Genomic DNA, 19,322 nt, shown 5'->3' on the forward strand with positions numbered 1-19,322 from the left:
TTCTCTTACCTGGCTGCCAAGGCTTGGAACTCCCTCCCCATCCACCTTCGGCTGACCCAGGACCATCTCGCCTTCAGGAAACAACTCAAGACCTGGCTGTTCGAGCAGTAGCATACCCCTCCCCCCAAGCGCCTTGAGACCCTCCCGGGTGAGTAGTGCGCTATACAAATGGCATGATTGATTGATTGATTGATTGATCTTTCCCTCCTATACCTCTGGCCAAGTCCACTTGTAGGCCTGAATGGGGCTGTCCCATTCTCAGCCCCAAATAGGCTTAGGTTAGCCTGGCTAAGTCTCCTAACTTCAACCTGGCTGCCTACCTCTTCCTCAGAATCTTCCTCCTCCACAACCTCATCATCATCTATGACAGTAGGGTCAGGGACATCTTCTGTTGAGGGTAGTACCTCATCTCCATTGATTGACAGACCTTTGCTAGAGGCCTTGAGAGCATCATGTTCCTCCATGAGCTCAATCAGGTGTCTGAGGGTAGGGTGAGAACCCTGTTTTAACCTTCTAGAGGTGCACAAGTGCCTTAGCTCTTGGAAAGTTAGGGTATCATCCCTGGAAGGTATCCTTAAAGGATCTACCTCCACTGGGAGAGATCCACTTGGTTCTTCTCTCAGAGACATGATCTAGTGAGGTGTGGTGTGTGCACCTACCTACACTAAGTGTTTCCTACTAAACCTCCCTAGGAGTTGTAGTCAGGGTGTGCTAGGCCCTTTTGTCTACAACAACTAAGTTCAGTAGAACTTAAGTATTATAAGTCTTGTTATATGTACCTATAGGTACCTAATGTGATCTTTCAAATGATATCTCAAAGATTACAATTGGTAAAACAACAGCAAGCTCCTCTCCCAACTGCTGCACACCAATGTGAGATGTTGGCCTGGTATATGATGTTCACTATTCTAGTGAGCAACTTGCACCAGTCCAAACAACCTTTATGGTGATGATTGTAAAGTCAACCTTATAGACCAGCTATCCTAGAGGTAGCATGGACAATAGTGGAGTAGTGTGGCTCACTGGTTAGAGGCGGCAGGCCTGAGAGCAGAAGTCAGCCCGGGACCAGGGTTCAATTCCCGACGCGGCAGGGTCGTGGACCTTGGTCAGCGGACTCGATAATTCTCGCTTCGGTGCTTACTATAATCAGGGGTTCCACTCGGCAACTCTGGGCATTAGCTTGCCTAATCTCCACAACGGCCCCACCAATTCCGGGGATGCCTGGCTCCACCTTGGGGACTCCCAGCAAGGGACCATCCCACAGGGAAAGCCAGGACGGGTTCCCCAGAGTTATACAGCGCCGGGACGCCCCGTTGCTGGGGCAGCTGTGCACTTTACAAGTATACTACATTTACATTTACATTACAACGCAGTCTTAGGCTAAAACTTCAGAGAGCATGTGAAGCAAGCTGTTTTACCATATGTAACCCCCTTGAATACCAAATGAAGGGACACCACACAGGTTATATATAAAATATATATGTATTTATTATAAACACAACCCCTCTGAACTCTTTATGAGGTCAGAGGCTAAAGCACATAACAAGATACTTAATTATCATACAGTAAGTTGCACAATATACAGTAGAGCCCTAGGGGCACGTAAAACCATATACTAAAATAGTGGTATAAGAACCATGACACGAACACAGGATAGGCCTAGGGAATCGTTGGGCTATGCTAAGCTAACAAGAGTTAGGGAGCAGGAGGCCCACGGCATGCGTGTGCCGTGTCTATTCACACACACGAGTTACCATAGAGTTATAATGGGAACGAAAGAATTGGAAACTAGTTCTTTTAGGACACTTCCGGATGGACTAGGAGAAACCTACTTAAAACTAGGACCAGTGGCGTCACTAGGGGGGTGCGGGGAGTGCGGACCGCACCGGGTGACACCATTACATGGGGTGACACCGTGGTCCGTGACACCAAAATGAAAATAATATTACTGTCAGTAGTGCGGGTCTCACCTCGCCTCCAAGAAGTAAACTTGATAGTTTCCTCTCCCAGCTTGAAGGATTTTATACAACTAGAACAATGCACTTAAAGTGGGAGGCGTGTTGGGAAATTACGCCTGGTGTTGGCACACTTGTCTTTTAGAGGGCGCTGTACTGACAATCAGACAGTGGGGGATGTTTAATAGCAGTGATATGGGGGCTCGCTGGGCTGTGCGCCCCTGTCCTTTAAGTGGAATGTCCTATTAGTAGAAATGATCGAGTAGGCTGTTTTATTTAGTGTACTGTTATGCCATTTAACAGAGATTTGCAGAGCGCTTTGTTAAGTTCTTTATAGCGCATCGCTCGCCAGCAGAGGCTCTTGGTGCTGAAAGAAAAGAGAACCAAATATAAAAATGTCTCCGTGAACTTCAGGAGATCGTGGGGGGCGAAGGCTAAATGTGCCCACTTGCAGGCTGGCAGCACCCGTCTGGAGACGGGACCTGGCTTTGCCACATAATGGGAACGACACTGCAAGGTAGGGGGCGCAGTTTACTAGTTTTATGACTGGGATCACACGTGTGGCTAGAGAGTCGCCGGGACTGCTCAACGATTACCCGTCCACAGTGTCTGCTGCTAGATCAGATCAAGAGACAGGCTTACATGAAAAAGAAAAGTGCAGATCTTTTCGATAAAACTAAATTTATTGTAATAATAGGAATTTATTTCATGATATTGTCAGAGAGGGGCTCGCCTGTCACTGTTCTGTCGCATCTGTGTCCCTGTAAGGTTGGAACAGAAACATGGTCATTGTGTGCCGAATACCAGGCGACCGGTCACAGGTGGTTTACGTCAGATCAGGCTGCGGCACTCAGGGTTTGGACCCATAGGACTTTAGGTATTCAGGAAGAAGTGACATGTAAACCCTACTAGTTAAATACAAAAACGAAGGGAAGAAGTTGCAGGGGATCATTGACACGATGCAGCTGGGATCAAGGGGGGTGTATGTGTTTATCACAGCTGCCCAGACCCAGCGTGTGAAGAGAAAAAGCGCTCAGGAGGTCCGCAGCACTAAGACCCAACTCTGTTCTCAAAACGGCCTCAACGTTTACAGATATCATGTTAAAATAACTTCTGATTCAAAATTACATTTCTGTGCAGTCACGAAGCGCCACAAATGTCAAATTCCGCAAAGTTCTGTGACGCTTGCATATGCTTAAAATACCTGTGGCGTTATACGATCGCTCTGCAAGCCCATGGAACACCATTTGGAAGTAATGCGGAAATTACATAAAGCTCTTGGGCTATTTGGAAAACTCCTACACCTCAATGCTAAAATTCAGCCAAATTCCGTAACATCACCGGTACATTATTATTTATTCAGCACAATTCTGTGCCATTTGTGCAAAACTCTCTTACATCACTTGGCAAGTCTGCAAAATGTTGTGACACTATCCAGTAACAAAGCAAATTCCTGTCCAGTTTCTTAAGTCTGCCGAAATTGACATTTTATAAGAAAGTAAAATGATGTGACACAGTTAGCTGGTCTTTCAGACGTCTGCAATTCAACATGATATCTCTGCAAAATTCTGTGTCATGGCCCCTTGATTCGTAAAATCTGTGGGATCATACGCAAATTCTACAAAATTGGAGATAGGAGGAGGCCTTTTGACGTCATCAGACAGGGTCAGGGCCGCCAGACTGGAGGGCAGGTGAAGGGAAGCGAGAGAGACGGAAGCGAAGCAGGGAGAGTAGTGATAGCAAGCTGGGGTGCGGAGAGGAATGTGGCCACACTGCAGGGAAGACCTAAAGCAAGCAGGGAAATACTCTGAGTAGAATGCATGGCCTCCAAGGAGCAAGGGGAGTAGTTATGAAAGGATGGGTAACACCTCTGCAGTGCTTTAGACTCCGGTTCGAGGAGTGGGCTTGGAAATGCCCCAGAAGAAGAAGGACCCCCTCCGTGGGTGCTACACAGATGAATACATATCCTCGAGGAGGTCCATCATGGATTCATGGGGTATGAGGGGGTGACACCATGAGTTACCCGCACTGGGTGACACCAACCCTAGTGACGCCACTGACTAGGACACTAGGATAGTCAAAGTCAAAGTCAAAGTTAAAAATAGCTTTATTCCATTTTTGTTGCAAAATCATAAAAGCACATATTAAAAGTACAGTAGAAAAGCGTAAAAAGTGTTAAAAATAACAATTGCATCTAATTACACAAGATTAAAAATCATCAGAATTAACAGAAAGCAGATTGTTTCTTTTAGATCCATATCAGAGTAATAACAGACGGAATCATACAAATATATACCTTCTCACTACCAGCATTTTTTAGAAGCACTACTAAATGGCATTAATTACATAAAATTCATCGATATTCCTAATACAAAAATAGGTTAAAAGAGGAATAACAAAGCACTACAGATAAATCATGAAGATCACATAGTGTTCCTGAGACTAATGAGTATCCTCAAGTAGGAAGAAACCGCTTTTATAACAAATTCGGATTCCAATTGTTTTAGCTTAAGTAAAGCCGCTTTACATCCCCTTAGTCCCCATTTTGTAAGGATCGGTTTCAAAAACCTTTTCCTGGGGGTCAGGTAAAATTTGCAAAATAGGATACTGTGGATGTTAGTTTCGTGTGATAAGTCATCGCATGGGCACTTCTCCAACTGTTTGGACCAGTCATTAAATTCGGAAATGTCACCATGCGGAAATAGGTATCCACACGAAACCTAGTCAGCAGCATTCGTGTGAAGCAACTACACTCTAATAATAGGTAAGGCTGTATCCCTACATGAGTGATGAGTAACTGATTCACAATGGCTGTTTGTTTACCCTTTTCAAATGACCACCTTTTCTTATCCAAGTGTTCCCCAATTAGTTTTTTAAACGTACGTCTTGGGACTCTTTCCATACATGTTGGATTGTCAAAGTATTCTCGATGTCCAATATCAGACATCATGTAATTAATATAATTTAGCCATTTGATATTTACAGCACCATCTAGCTATAGACAATCCGTTACAATGTCTCTATTTAAAGACGTTTCTGGCGTTACCCAAATTTTATGCCATAGGAGCAATGGGGAAGATTTAATCGTATCCTCAATAAATGGAAGTCCAACTTCGCTGTGGCTAAAATAAATGGGCATGGACTTGGGAACTGCCAATAAGTAACGGATGAACTCATATTCGGAGCGTTGTATCTGCTCTACGTTGACAATCCCCCAGATCCCGGCCCCGTAAGTGCCAGTAGGAACACACTTTGTTTTATAGATTTGGATAAGTTCACGCACTGGTCGTCCGCTCAGTTTCCTGGCAAAATTTATCTGGGCACCATTGGCCTTAGAAAAGGCCAATTTCCTTGCGAACACTGCCTCATTCTAAGTTCCTCTACTATCGAAGTTAGTACCCAAGTAAGGGAATCTACTAGTACTCTCGATCTTGTTTTTTCCCAAGAAGATAGCCTTACTAGATCTTATCGTGGTTCCACATGTCATGGAATATGTTTTTGAAACATTGATTACTAGCCCTCGGGTACTCATATATTCTGAGAATTTTACCACAGCCCTCTGTAGGCCGATGACAGTTCGTGACATGATTGCTGCATCATCCCCATACAGAAGGATGGGAATCGGATTTCCACCCGCGGAAGGATAATCAAACTGAAAATCCTTTAGATGTTGTCCCACACTGTTGATATATAAGGTGAAGAGAAAAGGTGCCAGAATGCACCCTTGTCTCACGCCTCTTCTTATATTAAATTTGTCAGAACATTCCCCCCCCCTCCCATACCGTACCCGGGCCCCCGCGTCCCTATACAGTTCTTTGATAAAAGATAGGATCTGTTGGTCTATGCCCATGTCGCTGAGCGTCTTCCATAGCATAGAGTGGTCCACACAATCGAACGCGGAACTTAAGTCCCCAAGGTTGATAAATAAACTTCCTCTTTTAGCTTGGGTATATTTGGCTGTTAGCAGTGCTAAATTTAGGCCTTGTTCGATGGTGCCCTTACCTGTGCGGAAACCATATTGTAAATTGGTGATGATGTCATTTTCCTCTGCCCATGCCTGCAGCCTATTAAGAATCATCCTGCCCGCTACCTTCATTAAAGCATCTAAAAGGGATATCGGTCGATAGCAAACGGGGTTATTTCTATCCCCTTTTTTAAAAATTGGTATGACAACCGCTTCTGGCCAGGTTGCAATAAAGCCAGAAGCATTAGAGCGATTTAAAACATTTGTTAATAATGGTGACCATAGACCTAACTCAGCTTTATATAGGTCAACAGGAACACCGTCCGGTCCTGGTGCTTTCCCCGAGGCGCTATCCCTTATTGCCTTAATGACCTCTGCGTGATCGAATACGATCCCCAATGGGAACGCCTCTGATCTCTCGACCTCTTCAGGTGATATCATTTGGTTGTCTCTATTATTATCACTCTCTAGTGTGTTAGGGTTATCATATAAATTAGAAAAATGCTTAACCCAGATGTCCCCTGAAATAGCTAAGTCAATGGTGTCAGTTTCTTTATCTGTCAGGAAGGGCGCATTGACTGGTCTCCAAAAAGCCTTGTTATCATTCTTTAAGCATGCCTCATGAAGATTTTGCCAAGCTTCATTTTTTAACTCCCTTTTCCTTCTGGCTAAAGTAGCATGGTAAGATCTTCGAGTCTGCCTTACTAGCTCCATCGATCTACGGGTTTCATGTAGAGCGCTTATCAGGTTGTGATGTTCCCATGGAACAATCTTTATCAAACCAACCCTTGACTTTATGTCTATGATTTTTAAATTCCCTTGTCAGTTGTTTTTTAATTTCGCCCGTAATTTTCCCGAAGGAGTTAAGGACTTGATGATTATCTTCGGACAATGAGAGGCAAATTGTCAAGTGGTCATAAATATTAGTTACCAGTTTTCGGGTAAAAGCATCAGAATCTACTTTTGCCCACTTGATGGAGTAGCCGTTGGTACTTGCCAGATTAATCGTGGTATTATGAATGGCCTTAGTATTAAATCTAATCCCTTGATTTTCAGGCAGAAAGAAATGGGGTAGTGATCATTCATGGCGACATCAAGTGTCTCCCAGGACAGAACAAGTCACCAATATCTAGAGGACAACAGGGTAAAGTCGATTATAGAATTTGCCCCTCTCCCATTAAATGTTGTTTTAAACTCCTCCGCGGTGTACAGCTTTCATTAATATAGCCTAAATCGAAATCAAATATCAATTTGTTCAGCAAATCCCCTAGCCTGGAGTGAACAAAATGAGTTGGGGCATCTTCCCTATTCTCCGCCAGGACACAAATACCAGTGTTACTGCGAGTGCAGAATGTACAATTAAAATCGCCCACACATAAAAGTGCCAAATCCCCACCCCCTATTTTTTCTTAATTAGTTAACGAATTTCTAAGGCCATTAATAGCCCCTTCCCATAAAGATGAATGGGCATTATTATAAAAGTTGATAATGGCCATGTCATTTAAACCTGCCAAGTTGATTAATAGAATCTGATAGCATTCCGCTGAGATAAATTTAGCAACTGAAATCCCTGCTTTATTTGAAATATAGGTGCACAAACCCCCTTTGTTTCTACCATGCTGGCTTACAATGGCGGGGGTATTAAAGGTTTGATATCCTTTTAAATGGCTTTCTTGGACCGTCCAAGTTTCTTGAAAGCACAATATACTGTGCTTATTTACTAAGTCTAGACATTCTTGGTGGTCCACCTTATCCTTTAGGCCCGCTAGATTCCATGATATAATAGACTGGCCTTTCAGGGTTTTCTTGTTAGTGATGTCGACCTCTCCCATCTTAGATCTTATATCAGATAGTCCTTCTTCTCCGTATATCATGTCATTAGCAGTATACAAAGAAGGCTCGTAAACCCTTGGAACCTCTTCTGTGAGTCAATCCACCCCCTCTAAACCAGAGAGAGAAGCAAATCGATTACAGGTGGAGATGTTAAAAATAGGGCCCGCCGTGGAACGCATATCGAGATACCGTGATCTTGAGGGGTTGCCTAATAGAGCTTGTGGATAAAAATAACTTAGATCACGGGTAGATATACCTCCCCCGTCATACTCAAGGAACCAGTCTCTAATATGGATGGTCGCCCTGCGATCTTTAAAATTAATGATGATGACATCCCCCTGTATATCTTTCGGTCTTTGTCCCACCCAACCTAATCTTCTTACATGTAAGATTTTGCCATAGATATTAGGGGGTAATGGCCTGTTTTTTCCCAGCCAGTACACTACTTTGTTCTTGAGTTCTTGATACCCCTCAGTTTTCCCAGCTACCAGCTCTGGCACCCCAGTGAGAATTATAACATAATGTACCGCCTCTGGAGGCAGATCTATTTGATGGATGGTTCTTTTTAAGTTTTTATCAAAAAGAGGTGCCCTTGCGGTATTTCCTTGCTTGTAATCTGGCTTGCTTTCTTGCCCTCCGGCTCTTTCTTCCCTAGGTATCCTGGGTTCGGTATCTATATTCATATTCCTAGGAGCCGGGATGTTATTATGGGCTGGAGGTAGTAAGTCAATACTGTTCAAAGGGTTAGATGTTTTAGGCCCTGTGGACAATACCGAGGAAATCGGGTCATGTCTGTTAGATGGCAATTCCCTAAGTAATTTAGTATTAGTGGTAGTCGTTTCTTGGATAGACCCCAATTGCTCTGCCATTCTTTTCACTCTCTCCACAAGTGGTAATAATAAAGATTTAACCAGTTGTTCTATGTTTCCCATTAGATCTTGAATAAGATGGGAGTATGGGGACGAGTGATCTGGCACAGACTTCCTTCCTGCAGGACCCTGGCCCTTTAAGGGGCTTAAGACTATTTTGGGTGTTTTTGCTCGACTTCCTGTTTGGCTGTTCCCCCCTTGCTTTCTTTTATTTGGGGGTCCTGTCCCCGAAACTTTAGATGAAGTAATCTTATAAATAATAGACTTCCTAAATGTCGGTGGTGTTAGCTCTACAGGAGGAATTTCTATTTGGGATCCTATATTCAGGTCTATAAGATTGGGCTCCCTACTTATCTCTACTTGTTCCGCTAGATCTTGTGGCCGTGGCGAAAAACCAGGGTCATTAGGTTGTTCTATGTCGGTGCCATGATTAGGTGGTGTGGTCGCTAGCTGGATGGAATCCAGGGAAGAACGTTTATACAACAGTTCTAAAGACAGGCGCCGCTCAGTGATGGCTATTTCACGTTCTAACACTGTAGGGGCCCTTGTAATAAACTGGTCTAAGGTCCCTCTGACAGTCCCTCCCACCAGGGATTTCCTGCCGTTACTAGACCGAGAGCTCATTTTTCTAATGTGTGGTAATACTTTAACAGCATATAATGCAAATGTGATAGCCGGATATTGGGGATTAAGTTGACACAGAAGTATACAAATATTACGAGATCTTACATTAGTGTGTATGTCCCGCATAACCAAACCAAAGGGAGGTGGCCCAGCCCAGCCACGAACGGCCACAAACAGCCCGCCCTTTGCCGGGGCTTCACCCGTCGCTGCCCGCATGCGGTCCCGCGTCGCCGGGGCTCTCGTCAATTTTAAGCGCCTCCAGGCGCGGAGTGAGCAGCAGCGGCCGCAAAGGATCCCGGTAGTGGGAGTCTTCTCCCTCCACCCGGCGGCCGCAAGATGGTGTGCTGCGGTGGTGGGAGGGAGAATAGGGCAGCCAGCAAGGGTCGGTGGATCAGGGAGACCAAGGTGAGCGTACAACCGACCAGGCAAACAAATACTTCAGTGCGCCCGCTCTGCCGGGGCTCTCGTCAATTTTAAGCGCCTTCAGGCGCGGAGTTAGCGGCAGCGGCCGCAAAGGATCCCGGTAGTTGGAGTCTTCTCCCTCCACCCGGCGGCCGCAAGATGGTGTGTTGCGGCGGCGGGAGGGAGAATAGGGCAGCCAGCAAGGGTCGGTGGATCAGGGTTACCAAGGTGAGCGTACAGCCGACCAGGCAAACAAATACTTCAGTGCGTAGGATAGTCATTACCCACAGGAGCACCAAAGTACTTGTGTTACCTCACCCACAGGAGCCGGGTGCATAGGTGTCAAAGTGTGTCGGGTTTCGTCGCTGATTCCTATGGAGACCTGTAAAAAGATGCTGCAGGCAACCAGGAGAGAAGTGTCTGGGTGGATCCTAGGGCGGATTGAGGATGAAGAGTACCTGAAAGCAGAGGGGACAGAGTCTGGGTCACTAGCCAGTGACCAGGAAGGAACCAGGCGATGTCGCGAAGCAATCAGGTGATGTCGTGAAGCTTGACTCTGCAGCCACGTGGACCAGGAGGCGTCGACAAGAACCAGGAGCTGGATACGGACTGTCCCACGAAGGATCTCGTTGTTGGCAGCGTCGGCTTCCAGATTGGAGTCAACAGGCCTTGGCAAATGCAACCCATGCAGGAATCGAATATTCGCTTTGGGTTAGACCAGCAAGGTCTAGGGGGCTTCTCCTTTGCAGGGAAGCAAGGGCCCACCTGGAGCAACCAGGCGTGCAGTTCAGATTCAAAGGTTCGTCGTCACAGAGGCCACTAGCCAACGGGCAAGGACCCAGACAGACGCGTTGAGCACAAAAACACAAGCAGGCCCCACGCGGCACTCATGGAGTGTGGAGGGCTGTGCGTCGGTGCAGAAGGTGCTCGGGGCTGGGGCTTCTCAATCCCCAATGCACAACTTTGAGGATGCCTCAGAAGCTGCAAAAAGTAGCAAAGTGCAGGTTATTCAAGATGGCCGGTCCCACGTCTCTCGTCGCCTCCACGGATCTCAGTTTTGCTGTGGCTGTGGATCGGGGTCAAAGAAGTCTGGAAGTTTAGCTCTCAACGGACTCTGTGCTCGGGCTCCGGCAGGAGCATCGACAAAGTAAACCGCAGATCGCTGGATGGTGCCTCTTTGCACAGGGTGTTCACTCCTTGACCACAAGGGAGATTCTTCAGTCTTCTAGTTGCAGTAGAATGTTGAAGGTCCAGAGTTTCGTTACAAGTTTCAGTTCAGGATAAATCTAAAGTCTCTTGACTCAGCTCCTACCTATATACTAATCTGAGGGGCTGGATTACCTGCTAGGTCCCTCCTATGGGTGGGACCAGGGAAGGGGGTGGTTACACCCCTTTCCCTTCATCCAGTTTCGCGCCAGAGGTGGGGCTGGAGTGCCCCAGCAACTGGTTTGAACCGGGCTATGCATGGGACACCTTGTGTGCCCCAGGCAGTGTCTCATTTCATTCAGCCCTCCCTGCCTCAATACACTATGGCCTGTCTGGGGTGGTGCTAGCACCACCCAAGACAGGAAACCTATTGTCCAAGCCTCCCTCGCTGGAAGGACTCCCAGCAGCAGGAGGTCAGACTTGTGTCTATGGCAGCAGCATCCATTTTGTGATGCTGAGGCTCTGGTTAACTTTAACCGGGATTAACAGGAACAACATGTCTTCTCCCTCTAGAAGGGAGGAATGCTACCCCCTTCGCCAGAACTGGTGAGGGGGGTAGTATTCCAAAGCATATGACACCTTACACGACATGTTTTGATAAAGCCAAACCAGAGTTAGCATTTAACTGCGAGGATTATAATGCACTTAAGAGTATACGGTATGGCTATATCATAGAACAGCTATAAGGACATGGTTCCGAAAGCTGCAGACAGGATCAGCTCATGCTAGAGCCTCATCTCACATAAAACCAAGCACTCTGCCTTCAGGATTGTTAAGGCCTGCCATAGGAGTGACTTATAGGTATATATGTGTCTATATATAATGGTAGGTATAGGGATACTATACCTAAGCAAGGGGTTATTACACAACCTTGCCCCAGCTGAGTGATCAGCCAGTTGTGTCAATTTGGATGGCCAGCCAGGGGTGGCATAATTCATGCTGCAGCCCCTGGTAGGCCTTGGATGCACCTATGCCCTGGGTACCTATGGTACACTATACAGGGGCTCACAAGGTGACCCAACATCCAATTGGAGATGTACCTAAAGTACATGGAATCCATTTTACAGTGAGAGCAGGTAGCCTGGGGCCCGGATTAGCAGGATCCCAGGCCAACTAAATCGAAAACCAGCTAAACACAAGGCAAAAAATCTGGGGTAACCATAGTCAGGTATCCACCTTCCTACAGAAAGTCTATAGTAAAACTGTTTGCCACGAAGCCTCGTGCCTTTTGTACGGCAAGCATTAGTATTATTTAAGACACGTCCAGAAGTTTTCTTCTAAACTGGTCAAAACTGGTCTTCCTTGATCTATAGGTCATTCAGAAGGGATGCAGCTCACTGGTCTTGAATGAAAAGCTCTGTTCTTTGTCTATGATTTCCAGGAGGGCCTTCTTGCGTCGAGACGCAGTTCTCCATCTCCATCTCTATCTAGGCTCTCCGCTCACATTTCTGTGCACCTAGAATTTTTGGTCTCACCTACTCTCTTCCTTTCACTGCTCTCTTATAGGGAAGACTGCCTCTGGAACCGTTTTGTGGCTGGTGGCACAGCCCTATATTAATGCACATCATAAATGGGTTTCAGAGGCACCGGCAGAGCAATCTCGACAGGCCCATGGAATCTTTCTGAACAAGATACCTATTGCCAAATTATCTACTTTGTCCCCCAACATTTTTTTTGCTATCTAAAGCAACAATGTCAAAAGAACATCTAGCAGTGCTAGACCCAAGCCTCGTTTTCAAGATATTCATCAGATACATTTGCATACGATTCGCAGATGAACTCCCATATTCAGTGCTTAATGTAAAAACCAGGTTTGAATCTAGACCTCCTGGATCTACTTTGTACACTACTGATTTCATGGAACATTCAAAAACCTTTAGAGGGCATCTAACAAGAAACTCAAAGTGACAAATGCCTTTGCGTGGTTGAGAAGTCTGCTATCCCTGGTAGCAGTGGAATCCACTAGGTCAAAATCTGACACTGACCAGCTTTTAGGACTCCAGTCGACTGCAGCTACATGTCTCAAACCTGCCTTCTCCTCATGCATGTTTTCTCTACCCCTGACAAAGTAAAAACAAGCATTGGCATAACCAACATGTCACGCCTTTGGGACCTTATAAGTGTTTAGCCATGCAACAGGTCATGTTGTTGTACCAAGGATATTGTTCTGGATAACTAAACACTTATAAGGTCCCAAAGGCGAGTCCTTTTGGCTATGCCAATGCTTGTCGTGACTGCTGCTGTATGGTAGGTGCCTCTTGGGGTGAGCTCTGATGGACTCCCGTCCGTGCTAGCAGGGTTGGATTGGGATTAAAAATCGGCCAGGGCACACAAAAAAAAAAAGTGGCACACAGTTGCATATTACCTTTCGCAAAACAGTGCTTCAGCAAACTTTTATTAAAAAAGGGGGGGGGGGGTAAAAAAAATGCACTGACTAGTTTACAATGGTGAAATACACCTGAAAGCAAGTGAGGCCAATTCTGCTCAGGACCCCTGCCCCCCGCTCACTATGCATACATTAATGGGGCGGCCCAGCAAGGGAAAGGGAGTGACACCTCTGCCTGTTGATAAAAGGGAGGTAATGGACGCCCATCTGCCTCCAGAAAGGCCACTCAGGAACCCACGGGGCCGCTGGCGGCATTGAACACCACAGAAACCGCCCACATCGGACTCTCAGGCTGCTCCAAAAAGTAGCCCACAGCTGGAACCGGATGCCGGCCCCTCGGGCATTGCCCGAGTGCCAGCGTTACCAATCCGACCCTGCGTGCTCGGGCGGGGGCCGAGGAGGACCGCAGGCTGAAGCCGCAGCTGCTGCTAGGCCGCTTCTGTGCACCTACGGAACTCAAATTCTATGGCCCGTAGCAAACGCCGTGGCGCCCCCTGCCGCTGCAACAGGTCACCCTAGGGTGTGGTGAGAAAAAGGAGCACGAATGTAATCATGTCGGAACTGGCACTGCATACCGCCTTTTACCTTGACCGCGTGCTTTTCGTCATCTTACTGCTCCTCAAAAAAGCTGGCTCGGTGGACCAAACGCGGCAGAAAGGGCAGATGCGTCGGCAACATATATGGCCGATTAGGATGGCGGACGGACTTGCGTCCGTCCGCCACCCCTGAGTAGGAGGGACCGTCCGCATGGGCAGCGGCGGTCCCTCCATGGCAATTAGGATGTGACCGCCACCCTGGCGGTCACATCCTGTATGTTTTACATTGCGGCGGGTGCTGCTTGAAGCAGCACCCGCCGCAATGTAAAAAATGAAAGGTGTGCATTTGCATGCACAAAGCGGCAGGCACCGCGCGGTGCCTGCCGCTTCGTGCACGCAAAGGCAGGGGGGTACCATAGGTACCCCCCATGTGCACCCCCCACGCAACCTTCACCCAGGGGGCCCGCAACGGGCCCCCAAAGTGAATGTCCGTATGCTTTTCCACGGCGGAAAAGCCGCCGCGGAAAAGCATTACTTTCCCTACATCCTAATATGGCTGGCGGTGTCTGATAGACACTGCCAGCCATGTTAGTGCTTATCCGCCGTGGTCGCCTTCCGACCGCGGCGGAAAAGCGGCGGACAGATTGTGAGACCCACCAGCCATCCTGATTTGGCGGTGGGTCTTTCAGGCCTCCTCGGTGGATTTCCCGCATACTCCGGGCCGGCGGTGGCTTCCGCCGGGCCGGAGTATGCGGAAAATCCGCCATCATAATGACCCCAGTGTGGAAAAGGCCGATTTAATGATATAGGTGCATGACAGCAACTTAAACTTAAACATTCCCTAGGTAATCTTATGCGTTTCATAGCAATTTAATCTTTTACTTTTCTCTAATATTGCGGCACTTTTCTGGGCACACCTTGCACTTTTGATTGACAGAAACATTCTTGTTTTTTTGCCCGTTAGCAGAGATTACTGTTTCAACTTAATAACTCATAACACATAAACTTTCTCTAACTTGAAGCTCGAGTTTGTGTAAACATTAAAGCCTTTACTTACCATTATTTTTTCTCTCAGGAAAAGTACAAAAACAGCAGCAGAGGAGGAAGAAGGGAGATCGAACTTGGATCCTCCTCGGGGATTCGGCAACTGAAGTCTTCAGGTAAGTTTTCCTCAGGGAGGGGCGTGAGTCAGTGTCTTCACCGGTGGTGCGCAGGTGCCGAGCAAGGCATGGCTTGGGAGTGACCTTTTATGCTTTGTCAAATAAAATGGATGCAGACATCTCCAGATCTTGGGCGGTCTGAACAGAAGGACCCAGGCTTTTTTAAGCACTTGAGTCTTGTCAAATGGATCTTACTGTTCCTAATGCTCATAATGTGTATGTGATAATTCTTGTAGTATTGATGCAACATCGGGACTGTGTGCATTTACCGCACTCTTCTCCATTGGGTGTCCTACTGTCCTACCCTATGATCCCTCCAAACTCATACTGAGGTCTGAAGAGACCCAGGTGCCACTATGACCGGAGGAGGGGGGGGGGGTTGTTGAAGAGAACTTGTTTGACTTGCTTGGTGTCGTGACACCCTCCTTGGTATTAGCTTCGTCCACAAAACAAACGTACCAGCACAGTGTTTCCCAAACTGGGGTCCGCGGACCCCCAGGGGTCCGTGACAGATTCCCTGGGGGTCCGTAGGCAACAGTTTTAAAAGCACAGAAAAGTTTCTTGTATAATTAGCAGCTTCCCAGCAACAATAAAAGTGTCAAGATAATGCCAGTGAATAATGTACCAGCTGGAGCGTGAGGAGAGTTTTGTTCAGTGGCAGCTTTGACTTAACTAATGTAGCACAGAGGGTTAATGTGCCTACTGCATAGAACGTGTAACATGCATTTTAAAAAGCAGTATTTTCTGTGCATGGGTTCGTGGTTACTGCTTTAGTCACAGAGATTCTTTCATTACTGTGCACTTCATAAGTGACAATCGTAATCTAGCAGAAGGACCTATAAACTGTCATCAAAGAGCTGCTTGCAAACTGCATGGTACCAGTTGTGTGCTAGCCACTGTGTTATGTGTTCTGAATCCTGAGTTTTTCAGACCAAGCACTCTTTAAACATTTTATATACACTGATTTACATGTATGGTTCAATGTCTCTTTGGACCTCTGCCTGCCCTTAGAAAATGAAACGAAAACGTTTCATTTTCTTTTTTTTTAAATGCATGGTAAACGGGCTGCATTTTTTTTTAACTGCTTTATTTAAAAGCAGTCCCAGACATGGTGGCCTACAGAGCCCAGCAGGCCACCATACCTGAGAGGGCTGGCATTCCCAATGGGCTCGCAAATTGCCAGAGGCTCATTAATATTAATGAACCTCGCAATATGCGACCCAATTGGGAATCCCAAACAGTGTTAAGCACACTGTTGTACATTTCATTTAGCGACTCGTAATTTGCCACTCGCAATGTGTCGCCAATTGCGAGGCGCTAAATGAAATGGTCGTACTTCTGGCCCCAAAATCCTTAGTACTTTGAGTATTTATTTTGTGTCCCCACATGTGTATTTTCTTCGAATTACTGTTTTAATATTTGAAATTTAACTCATACAAATTGCTTGGGGGTCCCCGGCTTCCAGTGATGACTCAATGGGGGTCCTCAGGAGTCAAACGTTTGGGAACCACTGTACCAGCACAAAGATGCATAATTTCTTGTATGCCTGCCTCCATCCGTTTTAACAGTGCTAAACCTTTTTAAGCACCAAATCATTTTCACCTAAGTGAATGGCTAACATGTCCGGACATCTCTTGTTACCTATGACCCTCAAAACCCAAATGTTCTTTGAAGCTTCTCCTTGCCACCTGTATTCTTGCCCCATTATCCATATGTTCAAACAAGTGTGACGCAGGCCAGGACCAGAGCCTACAAAGAAAGGAAAAAACTGTTATGATCTACTCTACCAATCTGCATTTTCTTCTCCAACATACCTCCTATAACAATCTGATGACCGCCTCCCCAGACCCATTATCTTTTGTCTTACCCAACCCCATTCCCCTGGCTCCACTGCCTCCCCTATTCTAAAGAAATGTGTCCTGTAGTCTGCAGCTGGCAACCCCATTTTGCCCAGTCCTTTTGGTAGCCTGTAGATAGGAACTAAATGTGAAATGTCTCACACAATGCACAATATATGGACCATCCCATTGACAATGTTTTGTCCAAATACCATCTGCCTCCAAATTTGACACCTAATAATTAAAAGTCAGCCAGGTGTACTAGCAACAATCTAAAGGCTGATTTGATGTCACTTTTAGCCATCTATGCACCTGCCCCACTATTTTCACTAGGTCAATTATTACATCGACTGTTGCGTATGACACAGAGGTCAAGTCCTATTGCTTGTTTTTTGTTTTTTTCGTAAGACTTTATTGATATATGTCAACAGTACACAACTTTACATTTACAACCCTGAGTTCGGCTGCAGTACATAATTTCCGCCTAGAAGGAATAATACACAGCTATTCAGCCGACAACCTCCGGTCCGGCAGCACATTCGAACATAATGACATTTAATACGACATCATTTGTTTGTTAAAATCAAAGGTAGTCTCACTTTTGCATTTTTGAAAACATAACTTAACTTGTGACTCAATAATTTGGCAGACAAGTTGTAGTCTTGCAACCAGTCAACTAGTCGTCTATAGTGATGGTTCGATTTAGACAGTGACAGCACCCTTTCCTCCCCCTGGGGTTCCCCTAAGTTATTACTCACGAGGGCTAATCAGTCTGTTTCCTCCTCATCCTCTGGTCTTTCAATGTCTTCCTCTAATAAAGGTTCGCACAAGTCTCCCCGGTAGCTATTCCAGGGTAGCCAGACCTTGTTCCACTTCCGAGGGTTAGCTCTCATTTTGTATACCGCCCTTTCAGTCACCATAAGCACGTCCATATTGTTGCACCATTCCGCCAAGGTCAGTGTTTCCACTGCCCCCCATCTCTGTGCTATATCTAGCTTGGCGACTGAGCTTGTTTTTTAAACGTGCTATTATCTCCAAATTTCGAGCTTCCATGACATATTCTGCCTATAACTAATGGAGACTAGAGAATGCGTGTAGTAGTTATAAAACATCACAGTAGCCTCATTACCCTGGAGTTAAAATACTATTTAAAGAGACGCTGAATATACAATGCTCCGGTGTACTGGAACCCCAATTTAGTCATGTCACCTCTTCAGTTATCTCCTCCACCCACACCCAGCGCTCTTGAACACCCTCTTCCATTCCAATTTACCCCGCTTCACCAACGTCCTGCAGCTCCGTCTCTGTCCCGTGCTGCCCCTTAATTCTGGCTCTACTCCTCTTACCCTACCTTCTATAACCCCATGTGTCACCAGCCACCTTTCCTTTTGCTGACTGCACTATTCCTGGTCCAGGTCTACCCCGTTTTCTTCCTTCTGACCCTCTGTGAACCTGCCTGGCTGGCAACCTAATATGTCCTCTCCCACTTTCAAGTAGCCACCAGCCGATCTCGAGGCACGTTCTCTTTCTCTTTTCCCCTTCCATGCATCATCTAGCCTACCTCCCTACAGCGTCTGGCTACCTGCACTGGCCACACCTGCGCCCAGGTGTGCTAAACCTTCCCTCAACCCGCCCAGTCCAAATCCTTGTTTTCTGGCCCTTCTCCCTCCTTCACCGCAGCAGGCCCACACTCACCCATTCTTACCATGTCTGTGCGCGGTAGCGAGCAAGCCAGCACTGCTGCTGCACTCTGTCTGAAGACCATTTGTGCACTTTGTGTACCCCCTAACCGCCAATACCGAATACCCTAACCCCTGTTTTTGAGCTACCAATCACTGTGCCACCTAATGACAAAATGGTGGTTGGCAACCCAATAATAGCCCTTCCCTATCTCCCAAACCACCCCTCCCTAACAATCAACCTAAGGTGAATTCCGTTCCTTTGGACTGCACCACCTCACGAAATCACCATGGGAGACATACCTCCCCCGGTGGCTGCCCCCAAGCCTCTATTGTGAGTGTATCAAACTGCTAATTTGCCAAATTAAAGTGAGGCCAATTGAAAACAGCAAAAGCGTTTTGTGGATGTGGTAACAAATTACATTTGCAGTGTTGCTAATATGCTGAACAGAGATAATGTATACACTTTCAACACCAAGGCAGGAACAAGACTCATTTAAACAAAGGAGTTAAGAAATATTAAGAGAAGTAGAGAGTGATGGGGAATCAGTGCTTGCAAAGTAGCCTTCGCTTAGCATTGCATGCCAGGAATGCTGCATTCTCAGTGAGAATGAATGGTGATGTCATCACATATTAATGCAATAATTTTAACTACATGGTGTACTAATGAGAACCGGAGTATTAACCAAGTCAGCAATGATACTTGTTTGGGAAGCTCCAGTCTTGATGCAAATAAGATTCATTAATTTTCTAGACTCAACTTATCGATGAGTATTTAAATGCAAACACAGGAAATCAATGCTATGATCCAATGTATTAGCAGGACAACCTGAGGTTAATCACTAGGTATATATGAATCAAAGTACATTT

At 46.3% G+C, this 19,322-nt stretch overlaps 1 protein-coding gene across 1 annotated transcript in view; it reads left to right on the plus strand.

Annotated features, from left to right (window-relative positions):
• Nucleotides 1-19,322, plus strand: part of LOC144783063 (cytochrome P450 2C5-like) — a 524,719-nt gene that overhangs the window by 52,485 nt on the left and 452,912 nt on the right. Inside the window, exon 2 of the mRNA XM_078662233.1 lies at nucleotides 14,851-14,935. The gene's annotated coding sequence lies outside the window, so the exon portion shown is untranslated. The remainder of the gene's footprint in view (nucleotides 1-14,850; nucleotides 14,936-19,322) is intronic.

This window comes from Lissotriton helveticus, chromosome 9 (genome assembly GCF_964261635.1).
Source record: "Lissotriton helveticus chromosome 9, aLisHel1.1, whole genome shotgun sequence".
Lineage (NCBI taxonomy): Eukaryota > Metazoa > Chordata > Amphibia > Caudata > Salamandridae > Lissotriton > Lissotriton helveticus.